The 12,733-nt window shown below is 42.7% G+C and overlaps 1 protein-coding gene across 4 annotated transcripts in view; it reads right to left on the reverse strand.

Annotated features, from left to right (window-relative positions):
• Positions 1 to 12,733, reverse strand: part of LOC139542376 (hematopoietic progenitor cell antigen CD34-like) — a 33,847-nt gene that overhangs the window by 20,268 nt on the left and 846 nt on the right. The window lies entirely within an intron of this gene.

Genomic DNA, 12,733 nt, shown 5'->3' on the forward strand with positions numbered 1-12,733 from the left:
CACAAACACTCAGTCACACACACACACACACACAAACACTCAGTCACACACACACACACACACACACACACACACACACACACACACACACACACACACACACACACACACACACACACACACACACACACACACACACACACACACACACACACACACACACAACGCTGATGTCCCATGTACAGTATATAAAGACATTAAAACACTGGACCATTTATTTTATACTGTTTTCACTGTGTATTCATCTACTGGATTCTTGACATAGCTCACTGAAATATACACTGCTGTACATACACTGAGTGAACAAAACATTAGGAACACCTTCCTAATATTGAGTTGGACCCCCTTTTGTCCTCAGAAAAACCTCCATTCAGTCAGGGAATGGACTACAAGGTGTCAAAAGCATTCCACAACGAGGGCTGGCCCATGTTGACTCCAATGCCACAGTGTCAAGTGGTGGACCATTCTTGATACACACAGGAAACTACCTACTATCATACCCCGTTCAAAGGCACTTCAATCGTTTGTCTTGCCCATTCACCCTCTGAATGGCACACATACACAATCCATGTCTCAAGGCTTAAAACTCATTCTTTAACCTATCTCCTCCCCTTCATCTACACTGATTAAAGTGGATTTAACAGGTGACATCAATGAGGGATCATAGCTTTCACCTAGATTCACCTGGTCAGTCTGTGTCATGGAAAGAGCAGGTGTTCATAATGTTTTGTACACTCAGTGTATTTGTATTTGTTATGGATCCCCATTAGTACCTGCCAGGGCAGCAGCTACTCTTCCTGGGGTCTAACAAAGTTAAGGCAATTATACATTTTTTTAACATTACAATATATTCACAACAGATTTCACAACACATTAAGTGTGTGCCCTCAGGCCCATACTCTACCACATATTTACAACACAAAATCCATGTGTTCGTGTGTGTGTGTATAGTGCGTATGTTATCATGTGTTTGTATGCATGTGTCTGTGCCTGTGTTTGTGTTGCTTTACAGTCTCTGCTGTTCCATAAGGTGTATTTTTATCTGCTTTTTAAATCTGATTCTACTGCTTGCATCAGTTACTTGATGTGGAATAGAGTTCCATGTAGTCATGGCTCTATGTAGTACTGTGCGCCTCCCATAGTCTGTTCTGGACTTGGGGACTGTGAAGAGACCTCTTGTGGCATGTCTTGTGGGGTATGCATGGGTGTCCGAGCTGTGTGCCAGTAGTTCAAACAGACAGCTCGGTGCATTCAACATGTCAATACCTCTCCACATACAAGTAGTGATGAAGTCAATCTCTCCTCCACTTTGAGCCAGGAAAGACTGACATGCATATTATTAATGTTAGCTCTCTGTGTCCATCCAAGGGCCAGCCTTAGTATATATTTTGGTGTACATACGCATAGATTGCATTTGGATTACTGATAGTGTTAGAGTTGTTAACTGGATTCATTGACATTTTACTGCACTGTTAGGAGCGAGTAAAACAAGCATTTCGCTGCACCCGCTATAACATCTGCTAAACTGTGCACGCGACCAATACACTTTGATTTGAACGGAAACAGAGAGACGTCTTGAAGAGGTCATGGAGAACAGTGGAACATGTCCACTGACCTCAAGCCCCAGTGAATCTTCATGTGTGCTTTTGGTATCTGTGTGTGTGACCTTGCACTAGACAATGACCCAGTGTCCCCCCATATCCCCAGGAGGGTCTAAGGAGCACATGACTGAGGTTTGAGTGACTTTTGCCATTTGGCTGCTGTAAACGATCGGGCTGACCTCGGCCGACTCCCCAGCCCAGTCAGGAGGAATGTCGTGTGGAGAGATCAACAAACTGTGTGGCATCATGTTTACTCTGTACCACTGGCCGTGCCACGTATCTGTCTGCTTTCGTCGCCCACCACAATGCCTCAATTACAGACCATCAAACCCTGATTTACTGGGCTCTTTTGTAGATGCTTGCTTTTGGTATAACAGCGTCTGAAAAATTACTAAAATGTCATGTAAATATTGTGAAGTTTTTGCTGATTTATTGTGAAGACGTCTGCTATTCGCACTTACTCTCACGTGTCCCTGTCTCTTCCTCGCTCCCTCTACTCTTCCTCTGAAACCTTTTCCCATTTCGATAGCCATCTCTGACCCTTTTTGTTATCCTAGTGTTGGGGATGCAGGGTGGGGAAGGAGAATAGAGACTGAACCAAAACAAACATCTCCACACTGAATTAAAGGGGCACACAGAGAGCATGGCCTCTCTAACCCCTCTGTAATTAGGGTCTGGGGAGGGCTGTGGATGTGGCCTGGCCTGTAGCAGGGTAGGGTCCTGGGGGCTTCCAACAGGGTGGGGTTCAGCACTGCAGATGTCAGTCTCCCTGGGGAACCCCTGTCTGTCTCTCTCCCTAGCCCTGCCTAGTCTCAGGCAGACGATCAGGAGCCCCTTGACGTCAGAAGCCACTCCGAGACAGACAGGCCTCAGACTCAGCCTACACCCTTGGGCTCACCTCCAAACTGAAGGGGAGGCGGACTCAAATAATACACAAACAGAACTTCTTTAGGACGGTAAGACTATTCAGCAGCACTTCATTAACACAGCAGTTACTTCGTCAATACAGTGTACTATTACTTCATCAATACTTCTTAGACGGAATGCGTTTGTCAATGCATCTTCAGCTTCTGGATACACTCACAAAGGAGGCACACTTGGCTAAGCTTATGAACCAATATTTCTATTCTGGGCTCGGGAACTTCCCCCTCCCTCGGGTGATGTGCCTTAATGCACGCTAACAGGTACATTTTGTTAACCACAAACAAATTTCCACAAGCAGTCTTTGACATAGATGACAGTTCCTGCAACAACAGGAACCACAGTTATAGATTTTTAAAAAGGCCCACAGCATTATTAGCAATAATAAGTACATATACAGTGCCTTCAAAGTATTCACACCTCTTGACTTTTCCCACATTGTTGTGTTACAAAGTGGGATTCAAATGTATTTAATTGTCATTTTTTGTCAATGATCTACACAAAATACTAATGTTAAAAGGAGAAGAAAAATGCAAACATTTGTAAAAAAACAAAAAAACATGGGGAATGAATATACACTAATATATAGTATATTGATTAGATAAGTATTCAACCCCCTGAGTCAATACATGTTAGAATCACCTTTGGCAACGATTACAGCCGCGAGTCTATCAGTGAGTCTAAGAGCAACATTTGCCCAGTATTCTTTTCAGAATTCTTTAAGTTGTCAAATTGGTTGTTGGTCGTTGCTAGACAGTCATTTTCAGGTCTTGCCATAGATTTACAAACAGATTTATGTCAAAACTATAACTTGGCCATTCAGGAACATTCACTGTCTTCTTGGTAAGCAACTCCAGTGTAGATTTGGCCTTATGTTTTAGGTTATTGTCCTGGTGAAAGGTGAATTCATCTCCCAGTGTCTGGTGGAAAGCAGACAACCAGGTTTTCCTCTAGGATTTTGACTGTGTTCCATTCTGTTTATTTTTTTATCCTGAAGATTTTCCCAGTCCTTAACGATTTACCAGCATAACCATAACTTGATGCAGTCACCACTATGCTTGAAAATATGGAGATTGGTACTCAGTAATATGTTGTGTTGGATTTGCCACAAACATAACAGTTTGTATTCACAACAAAAAGTGAATTTCTTTGGCACATTTTTTGTAGTATTACTTTAGTGCCTCGTTGCAAACAGAATGCATGTTTTGGAATATTCTTTGTGCAAAACTGTCATCAAGGCAAATGATGGCAACTTTGAAGAATCTCAAATATAAAATATACATTTTGATTTGTTTAACACTTTTTTGGTTACTACAAGATTCCATAAGTGTTATTTCATAGTTGATGTCTTCACTATTATTCTAAAATATTCTAAAATAGTAAACCTTGAATGAGTAGGTGTGTCCAAACATTTGACTGATACTGTATGTCGGCTCAATTGGTAATTACCTTTAAATTTCAATTGCGCTATAAAACTGAAGTCTCATGTGTTCTCCTAATAGAGCCCCCCCTCCCCCCCGCCTCAGACCAGGGTGGATTTCCAGGGAGGCTGAAAAGGGATCCCATTCCTACTAGTCAGCAAGTCAACCAAGTCCATCTGTACTGGTCACTGTGGGGACGACTCCTTGAAACAAAGAACATTACAGTTCAAGTCCCGTTGATAGGATAGTCTCGAACAAGTTAAAATCAGCATAAAAAAACAATAGCAGAATTGGTCAGCAGCCTGTAAAACGGCTGCTATCTACGGCTGCTATCCACTGCGGCAACATCTTAGTGTTTTTAGCGACAGACGGTGGAATGTTATGATCCATGCACATCCTTGGACAGGATATGTCTCTCACGGCACGCGGCATGCTGAGACTTCACTAAGCCTCAGAGGTGAGTATGCTGGGGCCATCGATAATACCCAGCAGGCCTCCCATAGAAACACACACAGCAGGTTCACCAATTACCTCATAACGACAGAGAGCCATCACTCATAGGCTACATGTAAGGTTCTATACTGCCACAGGCATATTTCTATATATTGTGACTGTCACAACTTTGTTGTGGACTATGCCAAAAATCGATTTCCATAAATCTGCTTTTGAAATCCATTCTAGGGCAAAAAGGCCTGAATGTGGATGAGGCTTTGTTATAAGCTTAATAAATGGGCATGGTATTTTTCCAGCACTAACAACACTCTCATCAAAATAGTTTGGGCAGGCAGCCCCTCCGTAACTTAAGCCTCTGTTTCCTAAATAGTCCATTCATCTCATTACTGAAGGATAGGGCTCCTCGCTCCTCTACACCAAAGTTGCATCCCAAGTGGCAACCTATTCCCTACATAGCTCCATAGAGCTCCAGTCAAAAGTAGTGCATTATGTAGGGAATAGGGTGGCATTTGGGATACAGCCCCAAATACCAGCTGCTCTGACAGGCCTGTTCCTCGCCTCACAGCTCCCACTGTCAGAACCAAAGCTGCCTGGGCTGTTACTGTTGCTGAGTGCAGATGTTGCTGGATGAGTTCCCACAGCTTTTTGACATCAGAGTGGGAAGAGAATGGGGAGAGGCTGTGTTTAGGATATCTACATTTATAGTCCTCCTCCACTGGCGGGCTTTATGCAGTGGTTTAGGGAGTGAAGAATAAAAGACTGACTGGTTAAACGCCCTGATTACCCCGCACATAGAGACCTTCCCAGACACCAGGGCCCCTACACACACACACACACACACACACACACACACACACACACACACACACACACACACACACAAACAGAGAAAGTGCCATTGAAAGCAGGAACAGGATGTAATCTTATGTTTTCAAATTAGCCAGCAGCATAAAGGGCCCCAACGACTTTCTAGCTGAACATTAATTACCAGGAGCAATTACTCTAGCAGTGAAAGGGCCTCAGCCAACCCTCATTAAAAATCCTTTGTTCCCCAGGCTAAACGAAACACCCTTGAGAGCCTTGCCTCACTCTGCCTTCTCTTGACAAGCATGTCTTGCCTTAGACGTACACTTGCCATACACTTACTGTTCTTGTAAACCCACTGTGTTTTTCTATTCTGACAATCTGTGACATCAAATGACCATGAGTTAAATCTGTGATAAGGTTTTAACACAGAGGCTGAGCTCATGTAAGCATTGGCGAAAGACGCACAGACACAGCGTGAGTCCATGTCGATGTTTTGAAATGTCCCCTAATTTCATGGTTGTTCATTAGATTCACTGACTTTAGTCTGGAGGAGTGTTGTCTAGAAGCTCCCAAAATGTTTCTGCTCTCTAGCAGGTTGCGGTGGTGAGTTGAAATAAAAGAGAACTTGGCGGAGAGGAGAATGCTGTTGCTCCTTGGTATAATCCCAAATGGCACCATAATTCCGTATGTAGTGGAATAATTTTGACCAGGGCCCATAGGGCTCTGTTAAAAAGTAGTGCACCATGTTGGGAAGAGGGTGGTATTTGGGATGCAGCTTTTGTTAAAGCCTCAACAGCTGTAAAACTGTAGAAAATATCAAACCAAAATGCACTTTTTCAATACATGACAATAACAGTCAGACATAAATAAGGAACAAAAACATTGCTAGAAACAGTCATAATGAGGAAAGCAATATTTGAATGGTAACACACCGTCTCTAATTCATTAAGACTGTTTAGCTTGGTAAATATTGTTGCTAGAGTCTACAGTCTTTTGTCTTTGTCCAGTCCCTTGTCCTAGAAAGGTAATTGTCGGCAGTAGTGATTGTGCTTAACCTTGGGTTTGTTGCCTTCGTTTAAGTTTTGATAGAAGCCAATGCCCAAATGGAGATGTTCTGTTGAAGAGAACAGCTCTTTGTTATTGGAGGAGGTCTTTGTTATGTTGTCCAGAGTTCGCGGTAATCGATTGGACAAAGGGGAGCGGTTGTGTTTGTTTGTGAGAATTTCCTGTCGAACCCTCTAGCCAGAAATGACACCGACAAACAAGATGATTTCAACTTCATTTTGACTGGCACATATTCGTTTTAACAAAACCACTGAGGAAACTGCCAGTTAACTGTAATCCAGCTCTAGTCCAAAGAGGACACACACCCAACACCCTGCTCTCACTCGGTCATCAGACCGTTATCTGCCAGCCGGTTACGTAAAAAGCCAGAGTCCAACGTTAACCATTCTGACTTGGGACCGATGGAATGCTAGTCAATACCAGAGGGCCATGAGAAAAAAAGTGCCAATATTCTGCCCTTGTTTATGTTGGCCGGAGATGTTGTCTGAGAGCATTGCAGAGTCAAAGCATGGAGACTTGAAGGGCACAATCTTATCTCCCCATTGGTAATGGAATGCCTCTCCTTAAACTGAACTTTGTATTTTGTCCGTTAGTTTATATCACAGAAAAGAGATTCGGAACCGATCCCACTCCAACTACTGGTACTCCGGCGTCCAACCGGCTCAAACATAGAGCCATCACTCCTCTTTGTGTTGGTCTTCACTGTGCTGCTTTGGGTGTCCATATTTTTTCCAGACTTTATGCTTCATGCCACCCTGAATGTCTAGCCGGCCTATCAAAACATCAATCAAGTGGTTGCCATAGAGACAAAATACTCAGACATGTAAAAGGATGTGTTGTGAGGAGAGCCAAGGATTGGAATTCCCCCAAATGATAGGAATGCACATTGTGTCTGTCCCTCTTCAGCCATTTGGAATGGATGCAAATACTTTGGAATACAATGGCTCACGCCACTATGCCACAAGCACTGAATTAGTGACACATTTAGCAGCTACTGGAGTACCAACCCAACCGTGAAATTAAAACACATTCAAGTGTATTTTCTCTTCTCCATATAGCTGTAAAGGTAGAGCTAGATTCCCCCCTCTCTACAGACGCTAAGGCTCCTCACATTCATGTATTCCAAGAGGCGTTGATATGACATCATGCAGCATTTATGACCCAGTCCATTTCAGTGATGCATATTTGAGACTATCTAGATGCTGAATCAAAGCAATGGGAAACGGAAACAAACGCTATCAGTGTTCGTGATGAAAGTGCGTAGTTTAAACAGCAGGCTTGGATATGAAGAGAACGTTAGGTTAGCTTAACACACATTTAACACACCATTGAGTTGATTCAGAGTACGGTTACATGCAGTGGCGATTTGAGCATGTAAATCATGGTGGGGCAAAAAACAAAACAAAGTGGGATGCATGCCAGCAAAGCCACAACACAACACTAAACAATACATGAATTGCACTATAACGGTGACAAACGGCGCCCACAAACTGTTAGGGCCTACATAAAGCTGTCCCAACAGCAGTCCCAACATTTTACCACTGCTACACCTGGCTATCAGCAGAATCTTGTCTGGCAGCAAAACAGTTAATTCAGCCTCATTTACTGCCTTTAAAAAAAAACATAGCTGATATGGCTGACTTGCTTAAACAAATGTGGTTTCTAATGACAATTGAGATGTACAAACTATGGCATAAGGGGACGACAAGAGGATAAGAGTCTATCTATAATTTCGATTAAGACATTAATGAGCGAGCCAGGATGGACGTAGTCAATAACTAACCCTAACCCAGCTTACTACACAACATACACTTAGTATTACTTTCTTAGCTACAGTATACATATCTCCCTGGCATATTACATAATTTATGCAGCAGCATATAAGACATTTTTCACAAGTGGCGATGTGGTCTAAGGCTCTGCATCTCAGTGCAAGAGGCCTCACTACAGTCTCTGGTTCGAATCCAGGCTGGATCACATCTGGCCGTGATTGGGAGTCCCATAGGGCGGCGCACAATTGGCCCAGCGTCGTCTGGGTTTGGCTAGTGTAGGCAGTCATTGTAAATAAGAATTTGTTCTTAACTGACTTGCCTAGTTAAATAAAGGTTACATTTAAAAAATGTAAATGTGCGGCGGTCCTTCATTTCATCAACGAAAGAGAATGAGGCCGGATTTACAATTCCGAGTTGGATGACCGTTCAAAACGTATTTTCCCAGTCTGAGCTCGTTAGCCACTGTCACCGATTCCTTTCAAACCACTCACTGTTGAATTTGCGACTTGTTGTGTAATGTTTATGTCCAATGGCCGATGAGCACCGATACATTTTATCTATAATTTAAAAAGGATTTGCCAGTAGATTGTCGACTTGATTCATGATTACTGCTAGCTAAGATTTACAAAGTTAGATGTTGACATGATCAGTCCAATCAAAGCTACTGTACATATAACGTGATTTGATGTCATTTTATCTGTGGCCAATGACCTTGAGCCTTTTTGGAAGGGCACTACTAATGTAACTATGGCAGGACCCAAAGGGCTTGAACTTTCGATGTCTACCCTTACTAAGGATTTACACTTGGTGGTGATGTAGTGTCCCCATGAGTGACAGAACACTAAGCCAATCACGGCGCAACGCTCCTATTTTCTACTAGCTTGCCCCACCACCACAGAAAGCACTGAGCTATGCTGAAAAACCTGCATTTTGGAGTTGCCTTACTGAAGAAAACAAGAGAGACCATGTTTGTATGCGGCTTTATTAACTCAATGATATATATTTTTTACATTGTTTGCAAACTGATGTGACATGTATTAATGCCAAAATAATAATATATTTTTTGCTAAAAATGTGGGTCTCAAAACAGTTGGGGTAGAGCCCCCCATGCCCTGAATGACGGGTCGCCACTGGTTACATGCACACAATAATATGATCATTGTGAATATTCAGATTAATATAGGTTTATTTAAATGTTTGCATGCTTTGTAAGAAGAACGATTTCCCTAATAACCCTGTTTACATGGACACATCTGAAATCAGACTACCTGATAGGACTTAAATGCAGGAAAATCGGCAATCAAAATAAAACGTTCTACCACAGCAACCATGCTATTTTTGAGAAGCTTTTTCCCCAAAATAACAGACATATAAAGTTTGTGTGTGAAAACAATTTTTAAGACGTATATTTTGAGTTTTTCAGAACTCACTTCACTCGCGCATAAGAGGGAGGCTTGTGCTGCTGGTGCTGGCACCTGCGTAGTTCAAATACACCGCGGGAACACGATTGAACCATTTACCTGTACTGATCATCTGAAAGACTGCTCAGAAAATCAGGTGTTTTAAATCGCCGTTTTCGATTTTGACTATTATGATTATCGAATTATTAGTGTGTATAAAAAAAGCTTTTCTTTCGTCATATCCCTACAATGTTCCAACAAGCTAAAGAAACGTTCTGGGAACCTTTACAGAACAGCCAAAATGTGTTCTGCTAAAGTTCTTTTGACATCAGGTGAATGTTTTTTTCACCCTAAAATAAACATTTTAGAATCATCCACACAAACTGGACAGTTTTTGTGTTTTGGGAACATATCTTATCCCACAACTTTATGAAACATTCTGGGAACCTTTAAAGAACAGATTAAATGTTTTCTAGGAACGTTCTTAGAACATCAGGCAAATATTTGATACAAAAGTCTATAATCATCAGCACGACTGGACAGTTTTTGTGTTACAAGAACATTTGCTGCGACCTAATGAATGTTGTGGGAACTTCCACAAAACCGATTTTGGTTGGCTGGGTTGTTGGTCTCAGTGGTTGACACCTCTAAAAAGGTTTGCATTGGCATTCCTGCTGCGACATCTGAGCCCTGCATCCACCACTGGAATGCATGGCCTTCTGTGGTCAGGTGCTTAGGAGCCCTAAGGACTACAGTTACAGAGGACTCCCATCTCAGTTACCCACAGTAAACCTTGAGTCACTACAGCCATGCTGCAACTGCTGCAGATAACGGCCCAACTAACTGTAGCTTCCAACTGTAACTCACCACAGTGGAGCTCCAGTGTCGGGGGGGGGGGGGGGGGGGGCTCATGTGGTTGACCTCAATGATATCTCCCCCAGAGGCATCAGGCTATCCACAAACATGCATGTTTGTATGAAAGATAAGCCCAGTGGCCCCTGGGAAATGAGTTTATTAGTTTCCAGATATATCCAGAGGCCTATACTGTAATGGCTCATGTTTGGCTCTTTTGAGTAGAAGCACAAACAAGGTCATTTAATAGAACTCTGGAATCAGCTGCCTCTCCTCCTCGGGTTGATGACATCACTGGCCCTAATCCCACTGTGTCATTGATTAAACCTTATCCACAGCAAATACCCTCCAAGAACAAGACCACAACTGTCCTCTGGACTGATGCTGGATTCATCAACTTACCAAGACATGATAAAAAACACTTTCCCAATATAGATACAATGTTAATTCACTGTGAAACATTAAAATAGTATTTTAGTGGAACTTAACATCCAACCTCTTCATGTAGTTTAGAAAAGGGACAGATAAGTGTCAATAACGGGGGGCTGATATGGAACACAGGGCCTCTCTATAGACTCATTAGGGGCGTGAATATCTTTACATTTCAACATCAGTACCACCAGCTTCTACAAAACATGCCAATGATCTAGGCCGTACACACAGAACTGAATCCCCCTGGCAACAATCTACAGCCGTTTATGTTCTGGGTTTGGCAGAGGTTTTTCAAATGTGTTCCAAATGCTGAGCATTCATTGGCAAATTCACATAGCGGTGCCTTTGGCACAAGTGTCAACTATGTTGCAGGTGAGTGTGACCAGTGGAGCGTGGTTGGCTGTGTCTGGAATGGGGGAGGAGATAGGGAGGACTTGTGGCAACACCACTGTGCTATTGATTCTCTAAGTGAAAAGCAAGAGCTGAAAAAGCTGCTAACCTGAAACGGGAATGGTAACATTTTACTGACGTACAGTAATGTTCTGATTCTAACAATTTCACAATATAAACTTAAATAGTTGATAGTTAGTTGAAGATCTAACCATTTGTTAGGGTACTCGCCAATGATACAATCAAAAGGAAAAATCACAGTATAGCTGTTTAATGCCAAAAGTAAACCGCATCCTTCATGACCTATGGGGGGGGCAGTCACTAAATGAACTTCCATTAAAATCTTGTGAATCTAATAACCAGACTGCTGCAATTGGCATGTGTGACGACCCTCCCACTCTGTCTGCCATATTCTTTCTCTTTGCTCTTGTTTTCCTTATTAGGATGTCGGCGGGCGGAGCTGGGAGGGTCGTCAGCGACATGGGACACACCTTGGCCCGGGTGTGTCCCGGGATAAATGCACCTCTTCCCCATTCATTGAGGAGACTCTTTCCATGCAGACACACTGATAGATTTTGGTTGTGGCATTTTTGTGGCTGTTTGTTTGTTTGTTTGTTTGCTTTGGCACCTTTCAACACCCCTCATTATCACATTTATGCATGCAACCACTCACTTACACTGATTACTGACTACACACACCATTGTTAATTGTATTTAGTTTACTTTAGTTAAGGAATAACAAAATATATTTATTATCTCCACATTGTCTCCCTTTTTGTTATGAACTTCGAGCAGGTTCGTGACACATGTGCCATGCGTATAGAGCATGTTCTTAGGACATGTTCTGGTCCACTTTGGAGTAACATTAAGGCTTTCATCGTTTATTTTCTTCCTCCTGGTTAGTCTGGCATAGTGTTCACAATGTGCCAGAGAACTAATGTTTTACTGTCCCAGTGCCCAGATGAGCCAGTACTAAGCACTGGAGAAGTCATCCCGGACCAACACCAGTCCCACCGGTCTCCTCTCCAAGCCGTAACACTATGCAATTATCATCTATATTAACAGACTTAACAGTGTGATTTGGACCAGACTGCTGAACCTCCTACCCTCACCTTCCCATCATGAGGGGAAAAGAGTTCCCCGTTTAAACAGAAATCCCCACCACACATACAGTTTGACGGTTGCCACCACCTAAGGGGCGTCCCTTAAGGGACCTATTTTTACTCCCTGCTGAATCAACAGATAATGTATGGTCAATTCCCCATCACACACACATCCTGCATCTTCAGAAGACAAGCAGGAATCAGACACAGGATAAGCTTCCTTCTCCTATTAAACTTCTGGACACAGATGGAAAGACCCCCAAACACACTGCAGAGATGCCGATTGTACTCCCAGAAGTATATTTCCCCATTTAAAAAGATTACATCTGAATAACTTAACGCTTAATGGACCTCCATGTTTCAGAAATGAGCAGAGCCCGTTTTGGAAAAAGCTTGCTCTCCACCCATACACACACACGGCAGATAGCCCAGCGGTTAGAGCATTGGGCCAGTAACAGAAAGGTCACTGTTTCGAATACTCGAGCCGACAAAGGTGAAAAAGCTGTCAATGTGCAT

This window comes from Salvelinus alpinus, chromosome 17 (genome assembly GCF_045679555.1).
Source record: "Salvelinus alpinus chromosome 17, SLU_Salpinus.1, whole genome shotgun sequence".
Taxonomy (NCBI): domain Eukaryota; kingdom Metazoa; phylum Chordata; class Actinopteri; order Salmoniformes; family Salmonidae; genus Salvelinus; species Salvelinus alpinus.